Below are 23640 nucleotides of genomic sequence, written 5' to 3'. Positions count from 1 at the left end.
GGGGGTGGGGTGGGGGGTGGGGGGGCTGACACTACACTGCACCCTTCTTCTTTGTCACTTGTTTGATTGAAAGATGCTAAGAAGTGGTGTGTATTTCTTCTCAGCCATCTTTCCTTCATGCCGATTCATTGCTACATTCCAGACAAGGAAGCAGCGTTCCTTCGTTAGACATGGAATATTTTGCTACCTTTACATTTTTTAGTCTCTGGAAATAGCTCATTTGTTTAAAACACATTCCATTGACCCACTTTTGTCATTTTTATACATTGAATTAGAACATATTCCCTCCTAAAACAGCATCTATCCATATTTTAATCTCTACAAATATGCATTTTCTCTCATTTTATGTCTACTATATTGCTTAATGGGAGTGTACAGGTGACTATAGGGGTGTTATTTCAAATCTAGAGGTCTCTAATCATGTTAAACAGTGTATTTAGAAGATGGTAAACAGGTTATTTTCTCTTAGTATGTCTACTATATTGGGTAATAGGAGTGTAAAGGTGACTGTGGGGTTGCTAGATCACGTGTACAGGGCTCTAATCATGTTAAAAAGTGTATTTAGAAGATGGTAAACAGGTTTTATATGTCTTATTTTCTCTTATTATGTCTATTATATTGGGTAATGGGAGTGTAAAGGTGACTATAGGGGTGTTATGTCATGTCTAGAGAGCTCTAATCATTTTCAAAAAGTGTATTTAGAAGATGGTAAACACGTTTTCTATGTCTTATTTTCTCTTATTATGTCTACTATATTGGGTAATGGGAGTGTAAAGGTGATTGTGGGGTTGCTAGTTCATGTCTATAGGGCTCTAATCATGTTAAAAAGTGTATTTAGAAGATGGTAAACACTTTCTATGTATGTTTTATTTTCTCATGTCTACTATATTGGGTATTGGGATGGTAAAAGTGATATAGGGGTGTTATTGTCAATATTTAATACATATTTAATATCCTGAGGATAAGCGTCATAGAAAATGCGTGGATGGAAATTTGTGTCTCGCTGGATGAAGCCATGCAAGTGCTCGCTATTTGTCTATCATCTCCACACTCGTGGGCACGCCTGCACGATCTGACGGGGACATCACGTCCCACATGTTGACGTTTGACCTCGTGGATGAGATGTAAACACGCAGCGGCGTCCTTTCAGCCGACAGCGAGGTGATTTCCTCTGGCATGAAGCCACTTGGGCCCCCTCCACCACATTGGAGTGCCAGGAAGGCGGCGTGATGATGCTTCGCCGCCACCGCTGTACGGCTGCTCTTACTCGTAGCAAAACGTGACAAAACAAACCTCGGCTGTCTTATTTGCTCCTGGCGGCTTGAAGGCAAACAAGCGTTGCCGCGTGTCGTTGCTTCGTGGGTGACATCAGAGAGGAGAGCGTGGAGGTTGGAGGAATCCTTCATGCAGGGGGGGCATCACGCCCCCCCCAGACAGCACCCTTCAACCTTACGCCTACTCCTAGCAAGGCGGAAACACGGCCCTGTTTGTGCCTTGGCTTGTTAGCTAGCAGTCAGCTCGCTAGAGCCAGAGAGCCAGAGACCTCCGTAGCGGCACACCGGCTGCTGGTCTGGAGACCAGCTACCGGCATATGTTGGTATGCTGGTCTGACCAGTATACATAGACCAGCTACCAGCATACATATGTTGGTATGCTGGTCTGACCAGTATAGACCAGCTACCGGCATATGTTGGTATGCTGGTCTGACCAGTATAGACCAGCTACCGGCATATGTTGGTATGCTGGTCTGACCAGTATACATAGACCAGCTACCAGCATATGTTGGTATGCTGGTCTGACCAGTATAGACCAGCTACCGGCATATGTTGGTATGCTGGTCTGACCAGTATACATAGACCAGCTACCAGCATACATATGTTGGTATGCTGGTCTGACCAGTATAGACCAGCTACCAGCATATGTTGGTATGCTGGTCTGACCAGTATAGACCAGCTACCGGCATATGTTGGTATGCTGGTCTGACCAGTATAGACCAGCTACCAGCATATGTTGGTATGCTGGTCTGACCAGTATAGACCAGCTACCGGCATATGTTGGTATGCTGGTCTGACCAGTATAGACCAGCTACCGGCATATGTTGGTATGCTGGTCTGACCAGTATAGACCAGCTACCTGCATATGTTGGTATGCTGGTCTGACCAGTATAGACCAGGTATAGGCATGTGTTGATAAGCTGGTCTGACCAGTATAGACCAGCTACCAGCATATGTAGGTATGCTGGTCCGACCGGTCTATGCTGGTTTTTCCATCACATCCATATTGTGGAAAGCCATTGATGGCGGTGTGGTCTGGGACCAATGACCGATGGCCTGGCGCCATATTTGGCTGGCGACTTCTTTCCTGCTAGCTTAATGGTCCGTCGTTAGCATCGATTAGCACCCATCAAGGCCACGTATCGTTCAACTGTGCTGCACTGCATCATCAAGTTCACAAGTTTCTCCTTTTTCTCTCCGAGTTGGAAGTCTGGCTTCCAGAATCCCCGGTCTACACCCCTCCGCCCGGCGCCCCCCAGGCCTGTTTGCGGATGCCAATTTCAGGTGTCGTCTTTGAACTCATCCCACTTCTAGATGAGTCACTTTGGATGCTTATTGGCCTGTCGCTGCCTTCCAACGGCGCTTGGCTGTTGACAGCCGTCACCAGCGCTAACATCGTGCTAAGAGCGCCCCCCACCCCCACCCCCCCACCAGGGATGCTTGGCAACACCTGTAGCCACAAAAAACCAGCTAAATGACGTGGACACGCAGCCTATATTAGGCTTTTTCAGCTGATAGCACGGAACAAAAACACAAAGAGTGACGGCATCCAAAGTCATTTTCCTCCACGGTGGCGTGGATTCAAGTGGATTCGCTTTCCCGTTTTCCCTCTCACACCTTATTTACCGTCCCAGCGCTCTCATTTGCATCGTAATGACAAGAGCCGAGCAAATGCTTTAATAGCCTCCGAGATATGCATGAGATTCCCGGGAGACTGGTGCAGACCTGTCAGGGGCGGAGTCCTCCGTCCAAAAAGATGATTTGAATACGGGAGACTTTTTCCAATGGATACGCACTGCAGGGATCCAATTGCTATTTAGCGCCCATCCGGCTTTCATATTTTTCTATCCTCAAGCGCTCCGTGTCGACGCCGGACGGGAAGACAGGTGGCGAGACGCGGACAAACACCCGAAGCAACCGGCAACATCCAGCCCACGCTCTGCCGAGGCTGCGTATCAGCTGCTCGTCTGAGTGCATAAAAGCGGGAATCATCATCGGGAATTCCAGCAGTCGGGGAAGAGGTGTGAATGAATCAAGGGAACGTGATGCTAGTTAATCCGTGCCGCAGTCGCTAATTGGATTTAGCTTTGATGTCCAGAACGAGTCGCCACGGCACACCACAGGAAAAAAGAATGGCGTGGATACGCTCCGTGGAAGCCCGCGATGCCGTTTCCCTCTGGTCCTGCAGGGGGCAGTGATGCGCTTGAAAGCCACGCAGCTTTTGTCCATTTGGTCATCTTCCCTGCTGGGAAAAAATAGACCAGCTCTTAGACCAGCTACCATTAATAATAATTCTATAATTAGCTCATTATGAGCTAATTGTGTCCTTACCGTAGTAAGATAAATGTTTATGTAAACAAGTCATATTTGGAAAATTAGCTTGGGGAGAAAGTTGCAATATTATGGGAATAACGGCCAAATATTATGGGACTAAAATATTCCAAGAAGATAATGAAGTTGATCTTGAGTCAATATCTGTAGACATATTTTGAAATATGCTTTCTTAATAAAGCTGGGCCTTCCTTGTTCCCAACGCGGCCCCCCATGGACCAAGCATACGCGCGTCTTTCCCGTGTCTTTCCAAAGTGAGTTTTCCAAAGCGCAGTCACACTTTTTGCATCCCTTTGAGCTGTGAAGTGATCATCAGCACTTTGGAAGCGTGACACTTAGCAGCCGTAAGCCTCTGGAGACCGGCGCTCCTAAAGCCGCCCGCCTCGGATTTAAGACCACCAAGTAATACGTGTGCTCGGCATTTCCCACCGAGCGGGACGTCCTTACGTAACACGCCGCTTGTCTTTTGGAAAGCCAGCCGCCTTCCTTCCCGGGATTAGCTGACCTGCTCGTGTATGTTGAAGCGGTGATTTCCCCGAGGCGTTCCGAGCCTGCCGGCGTTTGGGAAGTAAGGTAAAAGGAACTGACGGAGAGGATGACGGAAGGTCGTCTTCTCGGAGCGGGTTTGTCAGCTCGTGTAAAAAGCTGAGATTGGATGACGTCTTCAAAGCAAGGCTGCAGGGAGGGACACGAGTCCGGGGTCAAACACCCCTTCCCCACTCCTGCGACTCACCAAGGAGACTCCGGGCTTTTCCTGTCACGCAATACTAGGCTTGGCTGTCAATTCACGCGTACACGTTGTCACATACGCCGTTTACTCGACTGGAAATACGTACTGTAATCCCAAGTTGAAAAAATAAATCTGAAAAAAAAAAAGATTATGAGAAATAAAACAAAATCAAGTTGTCATTTTTGGAATATTATGTTGGAGAAGAAATTATAATAAAATTAGAATATTAGGAGAAAAAACAAGAGAAAAACAAAACCATAAAAAATGAAAAAACGGTTAGTTTTTTAATTCAAACTTCATAAAATGTTGACAGACAAACAAGATGTCATTTTTTACGTTAGGTTGTAATATGATTGTAAATATTACAAAAAGCAAATTGTTGAAGATTGTTTCAGAGGAAATACTCGGATGCAAATGTAAAAAAATAGACAACAAAAATTGTGAAGAATCGAAAGCAGGACGTCCCGGAGACGACTTCCTGTTTGTGTTTGGACTAAGTCGTATTGGTGTCGTATTTGTGGGCACGCCACACAGCGAGCCCCCGCCGAGCTCCAACGACTCCCGTTGCTCTTTCTTCCAAGAAGAAAACACAAATGGTGAGATTTTATTATCAGGCGGCGTGCAGCTGCTTCCTTTGTGGGCGTGTGGCGTGTGGCGTGTGGCGTGTGGCGTGTGGCGTGTGGCGGTGGGCCGCCGATAAGGATGATGCACAATGTTGCTTATTTTGAATCCAATGAGAGAGCTTTGCTGTACAATGTAGTATTCTTGTAGTATTCTTGGAGGCACACGTGAATTATTCATAGTATTTTTATTATTCCATACGTCAGCGCTCCGTAAAATACCTTCATACGTTTATCTCCGATGCCAGTTGACTTCCACTTCCATCCGTACGTTCATACGGGACTGGTTTGTCAAGGCGTTTGCTACCAATGTATGGAGGATGAGGATGAGGATGAGGATGAGGATGAGAATGAGAATGGAACGCCACGGATAAAGAATGAAGGAATGTCACACGTCTATTCTTGGAAAATTCCAGCTTTTTCTCGCGTAGGAATACAACTCTTTTCTCCGGAAGAGGAGTTATGACGCTCATTGTGGGCCCTTTGTACTGACTTGTGGACTCCTGTAGAGCAGCGACACACAATAAGCAGCACACAAAGCTTTCTAGATCTTCCACAATCTGCACCTATTCCAGCTGTGTTACCTTGGATTTCATTGTTCCCGGCCAAAACAGTTTTTTTAATGTATTCCGCCCACGGCCACACCTACTCCACTGTGATTGGTAGCACTCCCAAGTGCTCAGGAGGACTTCAGGAGAGCTGCCGAACCCAACTTTATAGGGGTATATCTTTTTAAAATGTCCTCTTTTAACATCCAGCCATGCGTTGGATACCCAATCCCATCCGGAAGGAGAGATGGACAGTCCCTCTGAATGCTAAGTAGCGTTAGCATTTTAGCCTTAGCTTGGGTAAATGTAATGTGGTCATGACAGGTTTTTTGCGGGACTACCAGTGTGTAAAAAACTGGGCTACTAGCAACACCGCTTCCTCTATGCTATAATGCTAACCAGACTAGCCTTTTGCTCCATGGCTTCCACGAAATAAAGACAGTCAGGACAGGAAGTAGCTGCTGGATGCCGTGGAAGGTGGAATGATAATTTGACACAAAAAGCTTCTTGGCCTCCGCTCGCCAACATGAACCAGTTCCGGGCTTGAACAGTCGCTACAAGCAACACAGCTCCGAGGGCATCCGTGTTGTTCCTGATGTAAACACATGGCGTGTGTGACATCACAGCGAGCCGTGGAAACGTCTAACTGTGGTTATTTACTTCCACACCAAACACAACCATATTTTTCTCCACAGCCACACTTTGGCCGGAGGTTTTTTGGTTTTTAGAGGCGGAGATCTGCGGGCTGGTGTGGAAGTTGGGCCAAATGGTGGAAAAACAAGTTTGCTTCATGAGATACCCGCCCACGTGGGGCCAGGGCCTAGGAGGTTATTTGGCTCTCGCTGGGAGGAAACGTTGTCGGTGATGAGAAAAAGCCATCCCAGTCTGAGGTTCAGAGCTGCAGCTTTACTGGCGGCCAAGCGTTTCTTCCCCGTCGGCAAAAGACGAGGCGCGGCATCAGCGCTAAGCTAGCTAGCCGGCTGTGCGCGCTAGCGTCATTTAAGGAGCGCAGGCGCGGATTAATGGAGCTTGACACAAAGCCTTTCGGCCGCCTCCATCCGCTTCTCCCGGGCTTGGGGATTGAGCGTGCGGGGATTGAGCGCGCGGGTTTTTCCCAGCGTGGCGCCGTGTGCCTTTTTTGCCGTCTTTCACCTTTCACTTTTCCAACTTGAACGCGCCACAGACATTCCAGACGAGTCCGGCTTGTCTTCTTGGTGCCAACATTTAATGTTTGCCTCCCATGCTACGTCTCGTTAGCGCCTTAGTGAAAACAACAGGAGGGACGCTAATTAGACATTCCTTAATTGCAGCATTCAAAGAGTTTCTGGTGCTTGCAGATGCAAACCCCCAACCCCTAAACCTAACCCCACCCCCTGATCCCCAACCCCTAACCCTAGACCATAGCCCCATCCAGACTATGAAGCTCCTCGACATGAAGGTTAGCATCCATGCCTTCCTTCCTTCCATCGGGTCTAGGAGACGAGGAGACTAGGAGCTCAGCACCTTCCTTGAGAACACGGCAGGTGTCCGTGCTTTTTTTCTGGAAGTTCTAACCGAACTGTGAAGACTTCAAAGCCAAGGTTCACGTCTGTTCTCCACCCAGGCGCTCGTGGCAGATGGCCGCCCACCTTGAGATGGCTTCAGTCGGAGGTCCTTCAGCCAAAAGCCTTGGCCGAGCACCAAGCGCTCCCTCGGTGAAGAAAGCCTGTCTTCACAGCAAAGGACCTTGAGGCGACAGGAAGTGATCCCAATTGGTCGTTTGTGTCGGCTGCCAAGACGCTTTGTTTTCCTGACCACTTGAAGGAGACGTCATCGGCTTCTTTCATGGCGGACGCAAACGCAAAAACAGCAACATTTGCTTCGTCTTCTTTGGACATTTTCATACCAGTCTGATCAATTCCTGATATATATAATAATATAACATATCATAATAATAATTAATAAATATAATATGAAATATACATTAGAGTGTGATACCCTGAGACTACAATTTCAAAAAGATTCTACTTTGTCAGTTCCTGAAACAACAACAATACCATTAAAATATGATTTTAGTGACTATATGATCCATTATGATTATTATGAAGATATGAGGATTAGTGGCCGATTACTATCACTGTCCCGCTCCCCTGAAAGACGAAGCAGAAAATATACTTAAATGAACTTTCAACTAAACGCAAACATTGCCTGAACGATCAAAACAAAAACATTCCCGTTTAAACATGACATTTTAATAAGTATATGATCATTAATGATGATGAAGATATGATGATTGGTGGTTGATTACTATCACTGTCCTTCTGATGTCCTGTGATGAGGAGCTGCTGGAAATGTGAATGTAATCAATAATATTATTATATTATTATTAATATTAATATTATTATTATAATAATATTATATATTAATATAATAAAATAAATAAAAAAATAAATAAAAATAAAATAATAAAAAATAATTATTATAATATTATTATTTATTATCAATAATAAAGTATTCATCTGTAGTAATAATAAACAACCCACTAAAAAGATGGATGGAAATTAACCTTCTGTATGTTTTCACGCCCTTAAAATGAGTCCCTGTTAGCGGTTAGCGTCGCGTCCTAGCTACAAAGGCCGCCATCTTGACTCGAGACTTGTTATACGTCTTCCTTCATCATGGATTTTTCCAATAACGAGAGTAACTGGCGGATCCTGCATCAATCCTTCAAGGTTTGCCGGCGAAGACGTCAAAGCAGGTTATTAGTCAAGGCTTTGTAGACGCAGCCCCCCCGCTGGGATTCCACGGGTGTAATAATAAGAAGAATAATAATAATAACGCTAACGACTGCAAGTCAAGTGTAACTTTCTCTTCTCACCCCAGAAGTTCAGGTTTTTGGTGTTTTTTCTTCTTGTGACAGAAGACTAAAGTTTTCTTGTCTTGATGAAGACGAGGCTGGAGCTCCTGCTAACGACCTCCCACAGGGCGGGTGCTACGTTAGAATACATATTTACACAATAATAGTAGGTCTCAGTTCAAGGTCGTTCAAGGTGAAAAGGAATATTATATTTAACATCCTCACTTTCTTCTCAAATCTTTAGTAATATTATGACTTCATTCCTGTAATAATATCACCTTCTCCCCAACCTCATCGTCCAGTTTGTTTCTCATGATATCACATCATCAAGGTCAAATGTCCTTGTCCTTGAATGCCTCACAGACACCAACTATGCCTTTTCATTGGATTGGATTGATAAAATGCTAATAATGGTGAAATAATGGCTCCACCAATCATTTCAGTGGCAGATTACTATCACTGTCCTGCTGCACCAAAACACCGAGCAGACCATTCCACCTCCTCCTTTGCAACGCATGCCTTGTTGCTCCAAATTGCAACGCACACTGGCGAGGAGTTTCTCAATTCCTCGTTTCCTTGAACACACCATCTGGCACGTGCTTGTTTGAGTCTGTCAGTATGCGTCTCGGCAACGGCTTATTTCGGGACGGCGATTGGACGCCTCTGACAAGGGAATTGTCAATTTAGACGCACCTGAGGACCACACACACACACGCACACACACGCACACACGCACACACACACACACACACACTCGTGTGACTGTGTGTGTGAGACCAAGTGAGAGAACATCAATCTGAGGCCAAATGATTTGCTGACTGGATGAAAGCCCTCCATCTGTCTGACGCCGTTTATCGAGGGAATTTAGCGCACCGCTGTCCTTGTCCGCGGCTGCAGGCGACTGCCGTGAAAACAATTACCAAGAAAATAAAGAAATAAACAAAAGAACTGCACTTTTCTACATGATTTGCCCACAAAGCCTCAGAGCGTTGGGATGGATTTTCGATGAAAAACACGGCAAAGAATGCCGACTTGGCATTCGTACGCTACGCTACCCCACGACGGGGGGTGGGGGTGGGGGTCGGGGGGGTTAAGTCCATCGTACTGGCGGACGACATGTCATTGAGTAGAAAAACACGACTCTTAAGATCCTCTCTTTACATGACCTGCTGTAAAAGTGTTGGTCAAAGATCCTCTATACGACAGGAGGGTTGTGCTGTTGTAAAGGACCTACCTCAAAAACACGCTTTTATGAACCTGTTGGCAAAAACACTAGTCGAAGATCTTCTATTGGACAAGAACAGTTTGCTGTCCTTAAGGACCTGAGTCAAAGATCCTCTATATAAGGCCCTTTTACTACAACACTACGCCGACTGCTGCTGTTCCTCCGACCGACAGCAAGCCTCCATGTCCTTGCATTCATTTCCACGGCGAGACGGGGGGGGGGCGGGGGGGGGGGGTGATGGAGTCCTCTCGCACACGCTTGTTCCATGCTACCGCATAATCGTGCGCTCTAAAATCATCATCGCCGAAACGGCAAAGCTGGCCACGCTGAGGCAGCCGCTGGCGACAGGGTCACGGGGGCCAAGCGGTGGGATGCCAAGTCCATGGGTGTTGCGTAACGTAACGTAAATATACTGGAGATAGTTCACCACCTGAATTAATGCAACGCTAGCTGGAGAGTGGGGGGGGGGCTAATTTGACTCCCGCTATGAAAAAGCCATTAGGGAAATGTGGAAAGCGTGCAGGCAAACGGAAAGATATTATATATATATTATATATATTTACACCTTTTCACGCTTGCAAAATTCAACATGTCCTGAATTACAATTTGTAAAAAAAAGTGACATGAGGTTGGAGAGAAATGAAATAAGATTATGAGCGTAAACGCTAATTAGCAAAGAGGATGAGGCGTTCATTGGAAGCAGCAATAAGTCATATTTCCTAAACGTGAAAAGTCATTACTGTAATCCCTCGCCACTTTTACAAAAATACATTCATTCATAAATCCTTGAATACAACCTAATATTCCTTACATTTGCATATTTCAGTCAACGCTATTTGCTATTTATGGCCTAAATCACGTCTTTTCTAGCATAAAAATGGACTCAAACAAATGCATGGCCTTCAGGAGATGCATTCAAATATGTAGTACTCTACACTGGCCGCCAGGGGGCAGCAGTGTTACACCCATGGGACAAGAGCCAACAGGAAGTACTGATCAGAAATAGGAAGTCATTCACACAATCATTTACACTAAATGACAGTAGTTACTGAGGAACCCGCCTACCTAACCCTAACCACTACTCTCATGACAACTCCTCATTCGCTCCTCAGTAACTACTCTAAATGTGTGCCTTAGTTCATCAGTAACTACTCTAAATGTATGTTTTTGTTCCTCAGTAACCACTCTATATGTATGCGCCTTACTCATTAGTTCCTCAGTAGCTACTCTACTTGTTAGTTTCACAGTTACTACTGATTAAGTCCCCAGTAACTACTCATTAGTTCCTCCATAACTACTCATTAGTTCCTCCATAACTACTCATTAGTTCCTCAGTAGCTACTCTACTCGTTAGTTTCTCAGTTACTACTGATTAACTACTCATTAGTTACTCGTAACTACTCATTAGTTCCTCAGTAACTACTCATTAGTTCCTCGGTAACTACTCATTAGTTCTTCAGTAACTACCCATTAGTTCCTTGTAACTACTCATTAGTTCCTCAGTAACTACTCAGCAGTTCCTCGTAAATACTCATTAGTTCCTCAGTAACTACTCATTAATTCCTCAGTAACTACTCCTAGGTTCCTCAGTAACTACTCATTAGTTCCTCGTAACTACACATTAGTTCCTCAGTTTAAGTATGACCCACTTTTATTTCAATCACTTTTTATTAGGATTTATTTGGATTTATTTTCTAAAGGAAGAAAATGAAAGCCCTGGAAACTCCAGGAGATTCCCAAGTCAACACTGGGAGCAGAGACGCTATTGGTGTTTTCCATGTCTTCCTAAGAGTTCTTCTGAGGTCTTTGTCACAAGAAGCAGACATAAATTGTTGTCAGGAGCGGCTTTGCTGGGAATGCCTTCCATAAAGGACGGCGCCGTCAAAGCAGCATGGGATGAAAACAAGGAAGTACACGACGCTAGGAAGACACGGCAAACAAACACCAGGCTGATTTCAATTGCAAAGCAAACGACGCCGGCAAGGTTGGAGTATTTTTATGCAAATCTTTCCATCTCTAACACCCTCTCCCAATCACGGAGGCTTTTATCAGCTTCTATTTTTCCCGCAGGTTGAGGTGTCAGCATTTACGCTAGCGGCAGCGGCGCAGGAATTCTAATTGAAGTCGCTAAGTGTGTTTCTCCTACAATGAAGTTCCATGCGGCAAAGCTGAAGGAGATCAGATGTTTTCCTTGGACAACCAAAAGTTCATCCCAAAACGCTCCCCATCAACTTCCTTCCTTCTGTCCTTTTCCACTAACGTTGTTGATGAAGTCTTCCATGAAGACACCTTCACTGCTGCCCTCTGACATCACATTTTCATGTCGTTTTCACCTCCAAATGCAGGCAAAACCTGTCCTACCGCATCTGACATCATCCACGGGGATCAAGTGGGCGGGGAATGCCCCCCAACACCCTTTCCCTCCCCCTCTGCGCCCCTTTGCTCAGGGGGACCATGCATCCTGATGCCCAGCGACTCAATTTCATTCAAGAAACAACCAAGTTGAACTTGCACAAGGACACAAACAAGGGACATTTTGGTTGGTTTTGGGACCCCCAAAAGAAGGGGGTATTATATTGTTGAAAAGGGGTGTCCACAATTTGTCACCCTGTGAGCTACTTTTAAAACAAATCTCAAATATCTAACTCTTACTGTCATCATAGAAAATTTAACAGTTAATGTTGGTTTTGGGGGTTTTGGGACCCCCAAAGGAAGGGGGAATTATATTGTTGAAAAGGGGAAATATCTAAATCTTACTGTCATCATGGAAAATTTAACAGTTAAAAAAAGTACAGAAAATATAAGTACACATAAAAATAAAAAAAAAACATGCAATGTACAATACAAATACTAGTTACAAAAGTATGTAAATACTCCAAAAACGATCATGAATTTTACAGAAAAAACAATGCAATTATGACACAAAAAAGGACTTGAAAACAGAAGGAAGGAAGTTCCGCTAATACTTCAAATCATCAAAATACTGCAATAAAAAGAAAGATACGTGTTCATGTCTTCCATAAGGATTACGGATGCCAACTTTTCCTTTCAGAGATTTGTTAAAAAGTCCAATATATTGTGGCTCCATGACGTCGCTTTGGTTTGAACTTGCTGTAAACTCAGACCGACGCCCCCCCCCCCCCCCCGCTTCGCTTCCCTTCCCCGTTTTTCCATGTCCGTACGCGTGTGCGTGCGTGCGTGTCGGACTGGCAACCAAGCGTCCTTCTCCCTGCGTTAGTCTGTCATTTCCTTCTCTCGGTTCCTGCAGGAGTCAGGCTGTCTGCTCCCGAAATAGACGCCACCTCAGCACAGACCGAGACTCCGCTACGGCGCTCGTTGGGGGGGGGGGGAATGACCACTGCTCGTATGGCGCCAGATGTTTGACTTCCCATCACATCCCATGCTGGTTGATGAACGAGTATGTTGCACAACACAACCATCAGCACATCAACAACAACGTTTTAAAGCGTACGCAGAGCTAGCCGCCTTTTCAGGATGCTCGTGGATTCAAATTAAAATGAATAAATTTATTTTATTTTATTTTATTTTATTTTAATTTAATTTAATTTAATTTAATTTAATTTAATTTAATTTAATTTAATTTAATTTAATTTAATTTAATTTAATTTAATTTAATTTAATTTAATTTAATTTAATATTATGAAAGACAAAAAGTGGCAAGTTTTGGAAGCTTAGACTGGGCAAAGAGTAATAATCTATCTATCACATGACCATCACATGATTTCTAATACTATCAAATACTATGAAAATACTATCGAGTATCGTGGTATCAACATTTGGGGGTCAGTCTCCACATCACGTGTCTTCACGCCGTCCACGAGGGACCCGTTAAATAATTCCGTAAATGTTCCCCATGAAAGGCTGCCAGAGTTGGACTGCCCCCGCCCCCCAAAAGGTGTCATCTCGTATTTAGGATGCGTCTCCGGCGAATGCAAACGTGACGGCGGATAAGCGAGGCCTTCATTGATGCGTTTAGAAACCCTCATCACGTGACCCAGCGTTGCTGAGACGTATCCTGTTAGGCTTCCTCCAGCGAGGTGAATCCAAAAGTTAGCATCAGCACCCACCCCCCCGCCCGCCGCCACGGCGACAGCATCCGCCCCCAGCAGCTTATCAGCCGCGACGCCGTGCTTTGCCACCCAATTAGACGCAATGTTTGGTGAAGCTGCATCTCCTTGATAAGGACCAGCTTGGAAGCACCAAGAGAAAAGAAAAAGCAAACCCCAAAAGGGAAGGTGGAATGAGGCCTGGCGAGGCCTGGCGAGGCCTGGCGAGGCATGGCGAGGCCTGGCGAAGCCTGGCGAAGCCTGGCGAAGCCTGGCGAGGCCTGGCGAAGCCCGGCGCCCCCATCGCAAATGGCGTAATACTACATACAGGAAATACGTATACGTACGTCCATCATCCATTTCCTGTGGAGGGGTCGCAGGTATGCTGGAGTCTACCCCGGTCTTTGGGCGAGATGCTTTTTTTATGCTTTTTGGCTGAAAATAAAAATAATAATGCACTCTCTCATGCACTCCGTATCATTATTAAAGCTAATACATTGTACACACACACATACATGCATAGTACATACATACATAGTATACGGTATACACACACACCCACATAGACATACTTACATACTTACTGTGAGTGTACACTGGTAAGTGTACTGTGAGTGTACACTGTGAGTGTACTGTGAGTGTAGTGTGAGTGTACTGTGAGTGTACACTGGTGAGTGTGCTAAGAGTGTATTGTGAGTGTAGTGTGAGTATACTGTGTAGTACACTGGTGAGTGTACTGTGAGTGTACACTGGTGAATGTACTAAGAGTGTATTGTGAGTGTACTGTGAGTGTACTATAAGTGTACTGTGAGTGCACTGTGAGTGTACACAGGTGAGTGTACTGTGAGTGTACTGTGAGTGTACTGTGAGTGTACTGTGAGTGTACTGTGTAGTGTACTGTGAGTGCACTGTGAGTGCACTGTGAGTGTACTGTGAGTGCACTATGAGTGCACTATGAGTGTACTGTGAGTGCACTATGAGTGCACTGTGAGTGCACTGTGAGTGCACTATGAGTGTACTGTGAGTGCACTATGAGTGTACTGTGAGTGCACTATGAGTGTACTGTGAGTGCACTGTGAGTGTACTGTGAGTGCACTGTGAGTGTACTGTGAGTGCACTATGAGTGTACTGTGAGTGCACTGTGAGTGCACTGTGAGTGCACTGTGAGTGCACGGTGAGTGCACTGTGAGTGCACTGTGAGTGCACTGTGAGTGCACTATGAGTGCACTGTGAGTGCACTGTGAGTGTACTGTGAGTGCACTATGAGTGTACTGTGAGTGCACTATGAGTGTACTGTGAATGCACTATGAGTGTACTGTGAGTGCACTATGAGTGTACTGTGAGTGCACTATGAGTGTACTGTGAGTGCACGGTGAGTGCACTGTGAGTGCACTGTGAGTGCACTGTGAGTGCACTATGAGTGCACTATGAGTGCAGGCGTGACTAGAGGAGCAGCGCCAGCGTCCATCCATTGAAAAGGAGTCAGTTTGATTCCAGTCAAATCCTATTTGGAGCTTCCCGCTGCCAGTGTGGTTGCCCCCCCCCAAGGCTTCCTGGTGGAACCAAATCGTCGCTTGAAGGTTCCTGGGACTCGATGACATTTCTGTGTCAGGTAAGGATCTCGTCATTCCTTCGGAGGTGAAAACAACGGGAACTTGAATGCGTCTCGGTCGCTCTGCTCCACAAAGCCGCTGGCGTCTGTTGACTCGGCTTTTTTCTTTTCTTCAGAGGCGTCACACTTTCAGCTTAGACATGCCAACATCATTTTTTCAAGCCGTTTTATTAAGCAGACAGCTGCGCTCGCCGTTCAGAGATCATTCCGCTTCTTTTTCCCCCTCAAGGATTTAGGATTAGAAGCTTTGGAAGCAGGAGCGCCCACAGGCTGCTCTCACGTACGCCCCGCCGCTGACGTGTGACAAAAATAGCTAAATAGCAGCTAGCCGCCTTTTTCTCGCCGTTTGTGACGGCAGGAGGCTAAGGAAGGTCAGGCGGGCTCTCCCGGGAAGAACTGCTCCCAAACGGGTGGTGGATACGGAGGAATATGAGGAATACGAGGAATATATGCATGAAAGCAGCTCGTGGTTGAGGGGGGGGGGGGGGGGGCGGTGATGTATCCTAAATGCCTCCGCCAAGGCAAATCAGCCATGACCAATAAACGGCACAGATGCTGGGAAACTTTCAGGCCACATTCGGTGAATTTGTCAGCCATGACTGTCATCAGCGATGACATGTTTCACACACACACACACGCACATACACACACATACACACACACACACACCAGTCGAGCCGCATCGTCGCTTCCCGTGCTGCCACTTTTGCCAAATAATGAATAAAAAGGTTTTTCAAGGTTAAAAGCAGCTGACGTTTCCAAAAGAACACCAGTCATGATGTGCTATATATCAGAGAGTTAAAACGAGGTGATGATGCAACTACACAGTGGAAGAGGTGATGTTTGGTGCAGATTTACACCTAAAAATGTGCTCATCCAAAAGACTAAGACACTAAACACAGCATGGCTGCCAAAAACAACATTGTTTGAGCTAACTAGAGCTAGCAAGCTAAGCTAATGACAGATGAAAAAGAAAGTCATAAGAGCTTTTCCAAAGGACGCCATCCCGCATCCTGTCCTATGCTGTCACTTCCACTTTTCCACGCTGTCAGAATCCTTTTTGTTGGCCATTGCGACGTGATTACATGTGTCCCATTATCCTCCATCAGCCTCCTCGCCGCTCATCTCCCTCTGACACGTCGCTTCCGCTACGAGTCCTCTACTTGATATTTTCATCGGGTTCCTCAAATGAAAAGCAGCCGCCGGTTCAAGCCAAGACCAAAGCGTCCCTGGCGAGTCGGCCCCCAGGTGACAGCCTCACGAACGCGTCTCGGGCAGCCAAGGCCTCCCCAATCACGTGTGTGCTCTGCTAGCATGCAACCTTCAGAAAACTCCAGGAGGAGGTCTCCTGGTACGCCGGAGATTATTGATTATCGTAGGCAACAAACAAGGTCAAAGTCTTGCATGAAAAGACACTGTGGGCTTTCACTCTCCGAGACAATTAGTGGAGGATGCGGATGGGAAGCTTGGTAGAAGACGTCATGAATCAACCTAACACGCCAAGGACACAAATGTGTCACATTGCTACGTGTGCTGTGACAACATTGGTTGTGTTGCTGCTGAGTTGTACAATGTACTTCATCACATCAGTCAGATTTTCAAACGAGCTCGCAGACATCAGGCACTAAAAACGAAAAATTTCCAATGAGCCCGCAGACATCTGGCACTGAAAACGAAGAATTTCAAACAAACCTGCAGACATCTGGCACTAAAATTCATTCGGATGCACTTTTTGTTTTTTTGAAATACAAGGTTGTGTGGACACCATTTTTTCCAGGAAATATGCGGTTTTCCAGCACCCTGCTGCGTGTGCACACGGCCTCGTGGGTCAAGGAAATGTGGCTACTAGCATCCTGATGATGAGGTGTTAGCTTGACCATCAAATGTCAGATGAAAGGTGATTGGAAAAGCCAGTGGGAGCCGCCCAGCGTGAGGCGGCGTGAGGCGGCATGCGGTGCACGGTGTGCTGACGGTGGGTCAGGACTTGAACGCGTAATAAGCGCCGGTTGCTCACGTAGCAGCAAACTGGCAGCCGTCCAGAGAGGAACAGCAGCGCCTTTCCGACGGTATCGATTTTCTGGGAAAAGGTTGACTGAGCGACTGAAAGCATCCTAGCATCCTGGCGTTCCGGGGACGGGGCCGGGGCGGCATGCTATGCGAAGACGGCGTGAGACAGCGTGAAATTTAAAAACGATGAAAAATTGAGCTTGTAACATGACGTCCGTCATGTTTGCAACTCGGAGGTTGTCACTCTACTCCCTCACCAGCCGCAGCTTGATGACCTCCTCCAAGGGGCTGTCATCAACGCAGCAAATGAATGGAAATCTTAATATGTAATAAATCTAATAAAAAATGTAATTTGTACATAGTAAATATGCTGGGAGGTACATGGTAGAGGTGGGCTGGTTGGTAGATGATGGTTGGTAGTTCAGTTGGTAGGTAGGTAGATAGACTGGTAGGTAGGTAAGTATGGTCTAGGTAAAAATATAGGCTGGTTGGTGGGTAGGTAGGTAGATACAGTATATATGTAAGTATATATGCTGGTTTGCAGCTAAACGGGTAGGTCTATAAGTTGGTAGGTACGTAGGTCGGTTGATAGGTCGATGGGTTAGTAGATACACTGGAACTAGTCGTCCAGTTGGGTACGTAGCTTGGTAGATGGGCTTGTTGGTAGATTGGTGGTCATGTAGGCAGTTGGGTTGGTTGGTTGGTAGTTCAGTTGGTAGGGAGAGAGGTAGGTTGGTTTATAAGCAAGTATGTAAGCAGGTTGGTTGGCGGATGAATATGCAGGTTGGTAGGTAGGTAGTAGGTCAGTTGCTACCTAGGTAGGTGGGTTGGTAGGTCGTTGAGATGGTTGGTAGGGAGGTTGCTTGGTAGGTAGGTAAGTATATAGGTTGGTTCATACGTACTAGGTATGGTAGGTAAGTAGGCTGGTAGGTGAGAAGGTGGGTTGGATCGGTAGGTTTGGAAAGAGAGTTGACGGGTTTGGTAGAACGTAGAAGCGTTATTTTCATGTATTTATTGAATATCCATACCTGGTCCATCAGACTGCATGCTAATATCGTTAGCATGAGCGTTTCTCCGCCACACTGCTATCTTTATTAAGTTTTCACGTCAGCGTGAAGAGAAGACACACGCTGTGTAATTACGATTGCGGCCGCTTTCCTGCGTCACGTCTTTTCATTTTCCCGCCCCTCGCTGGACAAGCACGGCTGCAACATTTCTAGCATGTAATTATGGAAGCCTTTCTTTCGCTGTACCATTAGGAATATCCTAGTTTCATCATGTGTCATTAAAATGTCATTAAAATGTCCTTAAATGCCGTGGCGCTATTTTTCTTGGCTGCCACATGCGCGTATGCATCCATATAATCCCTAATATTCCAAAAGATACGCCGGCGCTGGTACAGTATGTAGTGGAGGTGCAAAATGAAACTAAACCATTCCATTCAACAACTAAAGAGCAAACATACTAAAAAGGGTTACCATGGAAACCACCTCTGGGGCCATTTGCTTCTTTTCAACCTCGAAATTCCAAATCGCCTCATACTTCCTGACTTTCACCAAAAATTATTATCTAATGTTATCAATGAAAACACAACATCTTACACTAGCAAAGATGCTCTTTATGGTTACGCTGCTGTTTATAAGAACCTAGCACAAAAAACACCATCCAAAGATCCTCTATATGACAGGAGTGCTCTGCTGTTTATAAGGACCGAGCAAAAAAAAACACTATCCAAAGATCCTCTATATAACAGGAGCACTGCTGTTTATAAGAACCTAGCACAAAAAACACCATCCAAAGATCCTCTATATGACAGGAGCGCTGCTGTTTATAAGAACCTAGTGCAAAAAACACCATCCAAAGATCCTCTATATGACAGGAGCGCTGCTGTTTATAAGAACCTAGTGCAAAAAACACCATCCAAAGATCCTCTATATGACAGGAGCCCTGCTGTTTATAAGAACCTAGTGCAAAAAACACCATCCAAAGATCCTCTATACGACAGGAGCGCTGCTGTTTATAAGAACCTAGTGCAAAAAACACACCATCCAAAGATCCTTCATATGACAGGAGTGCTCTGCTGTTTTGAAGAACCTACCGCAGAAAAAAACCACCATCCAAAGATCCTCTATATGACAGGATTTGTTGATAAGAAGCAACTGCCAGAAACACCAGTCAAAGATTGTCTATACAACTGCTATTTTTAGGGGCATAGTGCACATACATGCAAATACGCTGGTCAAAGATCATCTACGGAACATACCAATGTGCTGTTGTCAAGGACCTTGTGTGAAAATCTGCACCCGGACTTCATCAAAGATCATCTACTGTGAATGACAGGAGCGCTCTGCTGTTTCTAAGCGCATACTACCAAAAAGGCCAGTCAAAGATCCTCTATAGGTTCCTCCTGATGTCAGGACTGGGCCTGTAGAACAACCCAGATCCGGACGTTGCAGCTTTGGGGCGGTTGTGCGCCCTAATTACCCTCAGAGTGAGCACCTCACCCCGTGTGAGAGGATCTCTGGAGGTGTGGGCTGGCTGCAGGCTTTTCTTCTCCAAACAAGACAACATTGTGTTTGTTGTTGAGGATCTATGGATCTTCATGCTGGCTTTTTAGTGCCGAAATATCATATTTTGATGATTATTATTCACATTTTGATGATTTTTATTACGATTATTATTACGTCTTCCACATTTGTCAGCATAGGCTATCATGAGTCAGCGTCTTTGGCGAAGATCATCCCTTTCCTGAAAGTTGATATGAGCTTTGGGAGCAGAAGGAAGGGTTTTAATGTCTCCCGTGATTAAGCCGTGCGAGGCGGCGGTGTCAAAGGTCACGTGCTCGGGGCCATGAGTGGAATCATCAAGATAAACGATAAGCCGCTAGAGCAGCAAGTGGACGATGGGCATATCTCCTCTCTTTTATTCCGACCAGCGTGTGATTAGGAGGATGAGCACCGTGGCCTACATTGTCTGCACACATGCCATCATGAGCCACCTTCCACCCCGCATCCTCGCCCCACGCTGACCCGCCGCTCAAAGACTTCACCACCAGGGGGGGCTGTCACGGCTGCGACGCCGTTTTCATCACTTTCAATCTAATGCTGCTCTCACTGCTACTATCATACTGTCATATCATACAGCATAGACCTATATAGCATAGACCTATAGGGCATAGACCTGTATAGCATAAACCTGTATAGCATAGACTTATACAGCATAGACCTATACAGCATAGACCTATACAGCATATACCTGTATAGCATAGACCTATAGGGCATAGACCTATAGAGCATAGACCTATGTAGCATAGACCTATGTAGCACAGACCTATATAGCATAGACCAATAGGGCATAGACCTGTATAGCATAAACCTGTATAGCATAGACCTGTATAGCATAGACTTATACAGCATAGACCTACACAGCATAGACCTATACAGCATAGACCTATACAGCATATACCTGTATAGCATAGACCTATAGAGCATAGACCTATGTAGCATAGACCTATGTAGCATAGACCTGTATAGCATAGACCTATACAGCATAGACCTATACAGCATATACCTGTATAGCATAGACCTATAGGGCATAGACCTATAGAGCATAGACCTATGTAGCATAGACCTATGTAGCACAGACCTATATAGCATAGACCAATAGGGCATAGACCTGTATAGCATAAACCTGTATAGCATAGACTTATACAGCATAGACCTACACAGCATAGACCTATACAGCATAGACCTATACAGCATATAACTGTATAGCATAGACCTATAGAGCATAGACCTATGTAGCATAGACCTATAGAGCATAGACCTGTATAGCATAGACCTATAGAACATAGACCTATAGAACATAGACCTATATAGCATAGACCTATATAGCATAGATCTATATAGCATAGACATATATAGCATAGATCTATATAGCATAGAGCTATATAGCATAGACCTATATAGCATAGACCTATAGAGCATAGACCTATGTAGCATAGACCTATGTAGCATAGACCTGTATAGCATAGACCTATAGAACATAGACTTATATAGCATACACCTACACCTAGTATACAGCATAGACCTATAGAGCATAGACCCATATAGCATAGACCCCTATAGCATAGACCTATAAAGCATAGACCTATGTAGCATAGACCTATATAGCATAGAATAGCATAGACCTATATAGCATAGTATAGCATAGACCTACATAGCAGACCTATATAGCATAGTATAGCATAGACCTACATAGCATAGACCTATATAGCATAGACCTACATAGCATAGACCTATATAGCATAGTATAGCATAGACCTACATAGCATAGACCTATATAGCATAGACCTATATAGCATAGTATAGCATAGACCTATATAGCATAGTATAGCATAGACCTATATAGCATAGTATAGCATAGATCTATACAGCATAGACCTATATAGCATAGACCTATATAGCATAGTATAGCATAGACCTATATAGCATAGTATAGCATAGACCTATATAGCATAGTATAGCATAGACCTATACAGCATAGACCTATATAGCATAGACCTATATAGCATAGTATAGCATAGACCTATACAGCATAGACCTATATAGCAGCAATATGAAAGCATTTGTCTGCAGATTTGGCTGCTTGGACAGTTTTAGTGAACTGTGAGACTTCTCAGCATTGGTGTACTGGGCTACTTGACGTGGGTAAAAGTACGGGTAATTGTGGATGAACATTCCCCATTCCCCATTCCCCATTCCCCATTCCCCATTCCCGACGCCACCGTCGCCCGGCGTGTGGTGGATGTGTAAATGATCTGGTTGACACGTTCTCTCCCGCACGCCCAAATAAGACGTGATAATAAGCGTCTTGTTCCAGCTGCTGCTTTCTCTCACGTCCCGAAATAAAAAAGAAAGACGGCATGGCGGCTACAACACGTCGGGATCGGGGCGAGCTGGGCTAACCGGGATGCTAGCAGACATCATTTGGCTCGATGGCAAGTTTTCTATGTCTTATTTTCTCTTAGTATGTCTACTATATTGGGTAATAGGAGTGTAAACGTGACTATAGGGGTGTTATTTCAGGGCTAGAGGTCTCTAATCATGTTAAAAAGTGTATTTAGAAGGCGGTAAAGATGTTTTCTATGTCTTATTTTCTCTTATTATGCCTACTATATTGGGTAATAGGAGTGTAAAGGTGACTATAGGGGTGTTATTTCAGGGCTAGAGGTCTCTAATCATGTTAAATGGTGTATTTAGAAGGTGGTAAACAGGTTTTTCATGTCTTATTTTCTCTTACTATGTCTACTATATTGGGTAATAGGAGTGAAAAGGTGACTATAGGGGTGTTATGTCATGTATAGAGCTCTCTAATCATGTTAAACAGTGTATTTAGAAGGTGGTAAACAGGTTTTCTATGTCTTATTTTCTATTAGTATGTCTACTATATTGCTCAATTGGAATATAAATGTGACTATAGGGGTGTTATTTCAGGTCTAGAGGGCTCTAATCATGTCAAACAGTGTATTTAGAAAATGGTAAACAGGTTTTCTATGTCTTATTTTCTCATATTAAGTCTACTATATTGGGTAATAGGAGTGTAAAGGTGACTATAGGGGTGTTATTTAATGTCTCGTGGTCTCTAATCATGTTAAAAAGTGTATTTAGAAGGTGGTAAACAGGTTTTCTATGTCTTATTTTCTCTTATTATGTCTACTATTATGGGTAACAGGAGTGTAAAGATGACTATAGGGGTGTTATTTGATGTCAAGCAAAATACTGCAAGTATTACATGTAATACATGTATACAATACATGTAAGTATTACATGTTACCACGAAAGATGGGTGATATAATGTCAGGTAATGTCGTTAGCTGTGTTTTGAGTCATTACTGCTGCCTTGTGACCAGAGTACTACATGTCACTTGTACGTATTTCAGTAGGTTGTGACTAACGATGGGCCATAGTCTGCCACCAAACAGCCATCATTTGTTCATTCATTCCTAAAAAAACGTGTATCCACACTGCAATGTTGCGAGGGATGAATGTGTATCATAAAGCTGAGATCGATATAACTTAGCATTTCTGTACAAAATATCAAAGTTGCATCCTTTCATTTTTCACGATGTGGCCCTCGCTGGAGGAAAAGGTTTGGACACCCCAGCTTTATATCGTCCTTCCTTCCTTAATTCCTTCAGCTTGTTTCCTCCATTCCTCTCTTTCTTCAATTTCTTCCTCTCATCCTTCGATTTTGCCCTCACACACACACACACACACACACACACGTATCCATCAGCCTCGTTATCCTCGATGACAAATCCTTCCAAACATCTCAGTTGTGACTGTTGGGCTAATTTCCGCCTCACCCTCACGCCTCGTGTTTAGAGAG

The 23640-nt window shown here is 44.7% G+C and overlaps 1 long non-coding RNA gene across 2 annotated transcripts in view; it reads right to left on the bottom strand.

Moving 5' to 3' along the window:
* Window positions 1–2998: 2998 nt before the first annotated feature.
* Window positions 2999–23640, bottom strand: part of LOC144899844 (uncharacterized) — a 56976-nt gene continuing 36334 nt past the window's right edge. Inside the window, exon 5 of one of the 2 annotated variants that reach the window (XR_013628177.1) lies at window positions 2999–3519. This is a non-coding gene — a long non-coding RNA (uncharacterized LOC144899844). The remainder of the gene's footprint in view (window positions 3520–23640) is intronic. The other variant, XR_013628178.1, reaches the window with a different exon arrangement.

Source organism: Doryrhamphus excisus, linkage group LG9 (genome assembly GCF_037039965.1).
Source record: "Doryrhamphus excisus strain RoL-2023G ecotype Guam linkage group LG9, RoL_Dexc_Guam_v1.1, whole genome shotgun sequence".
In the NCBI taxonomy this organism is placed as follows: Eukaryota; Metazoa; Chordata; class Actinopteri; order Syngnathiformes; family Syngnathidae; genus Doryrhamphus; species Doryrhamphus excisus.
This window is presented reverse-complemented; position numbering and strand designations above follow the sequence as displayed.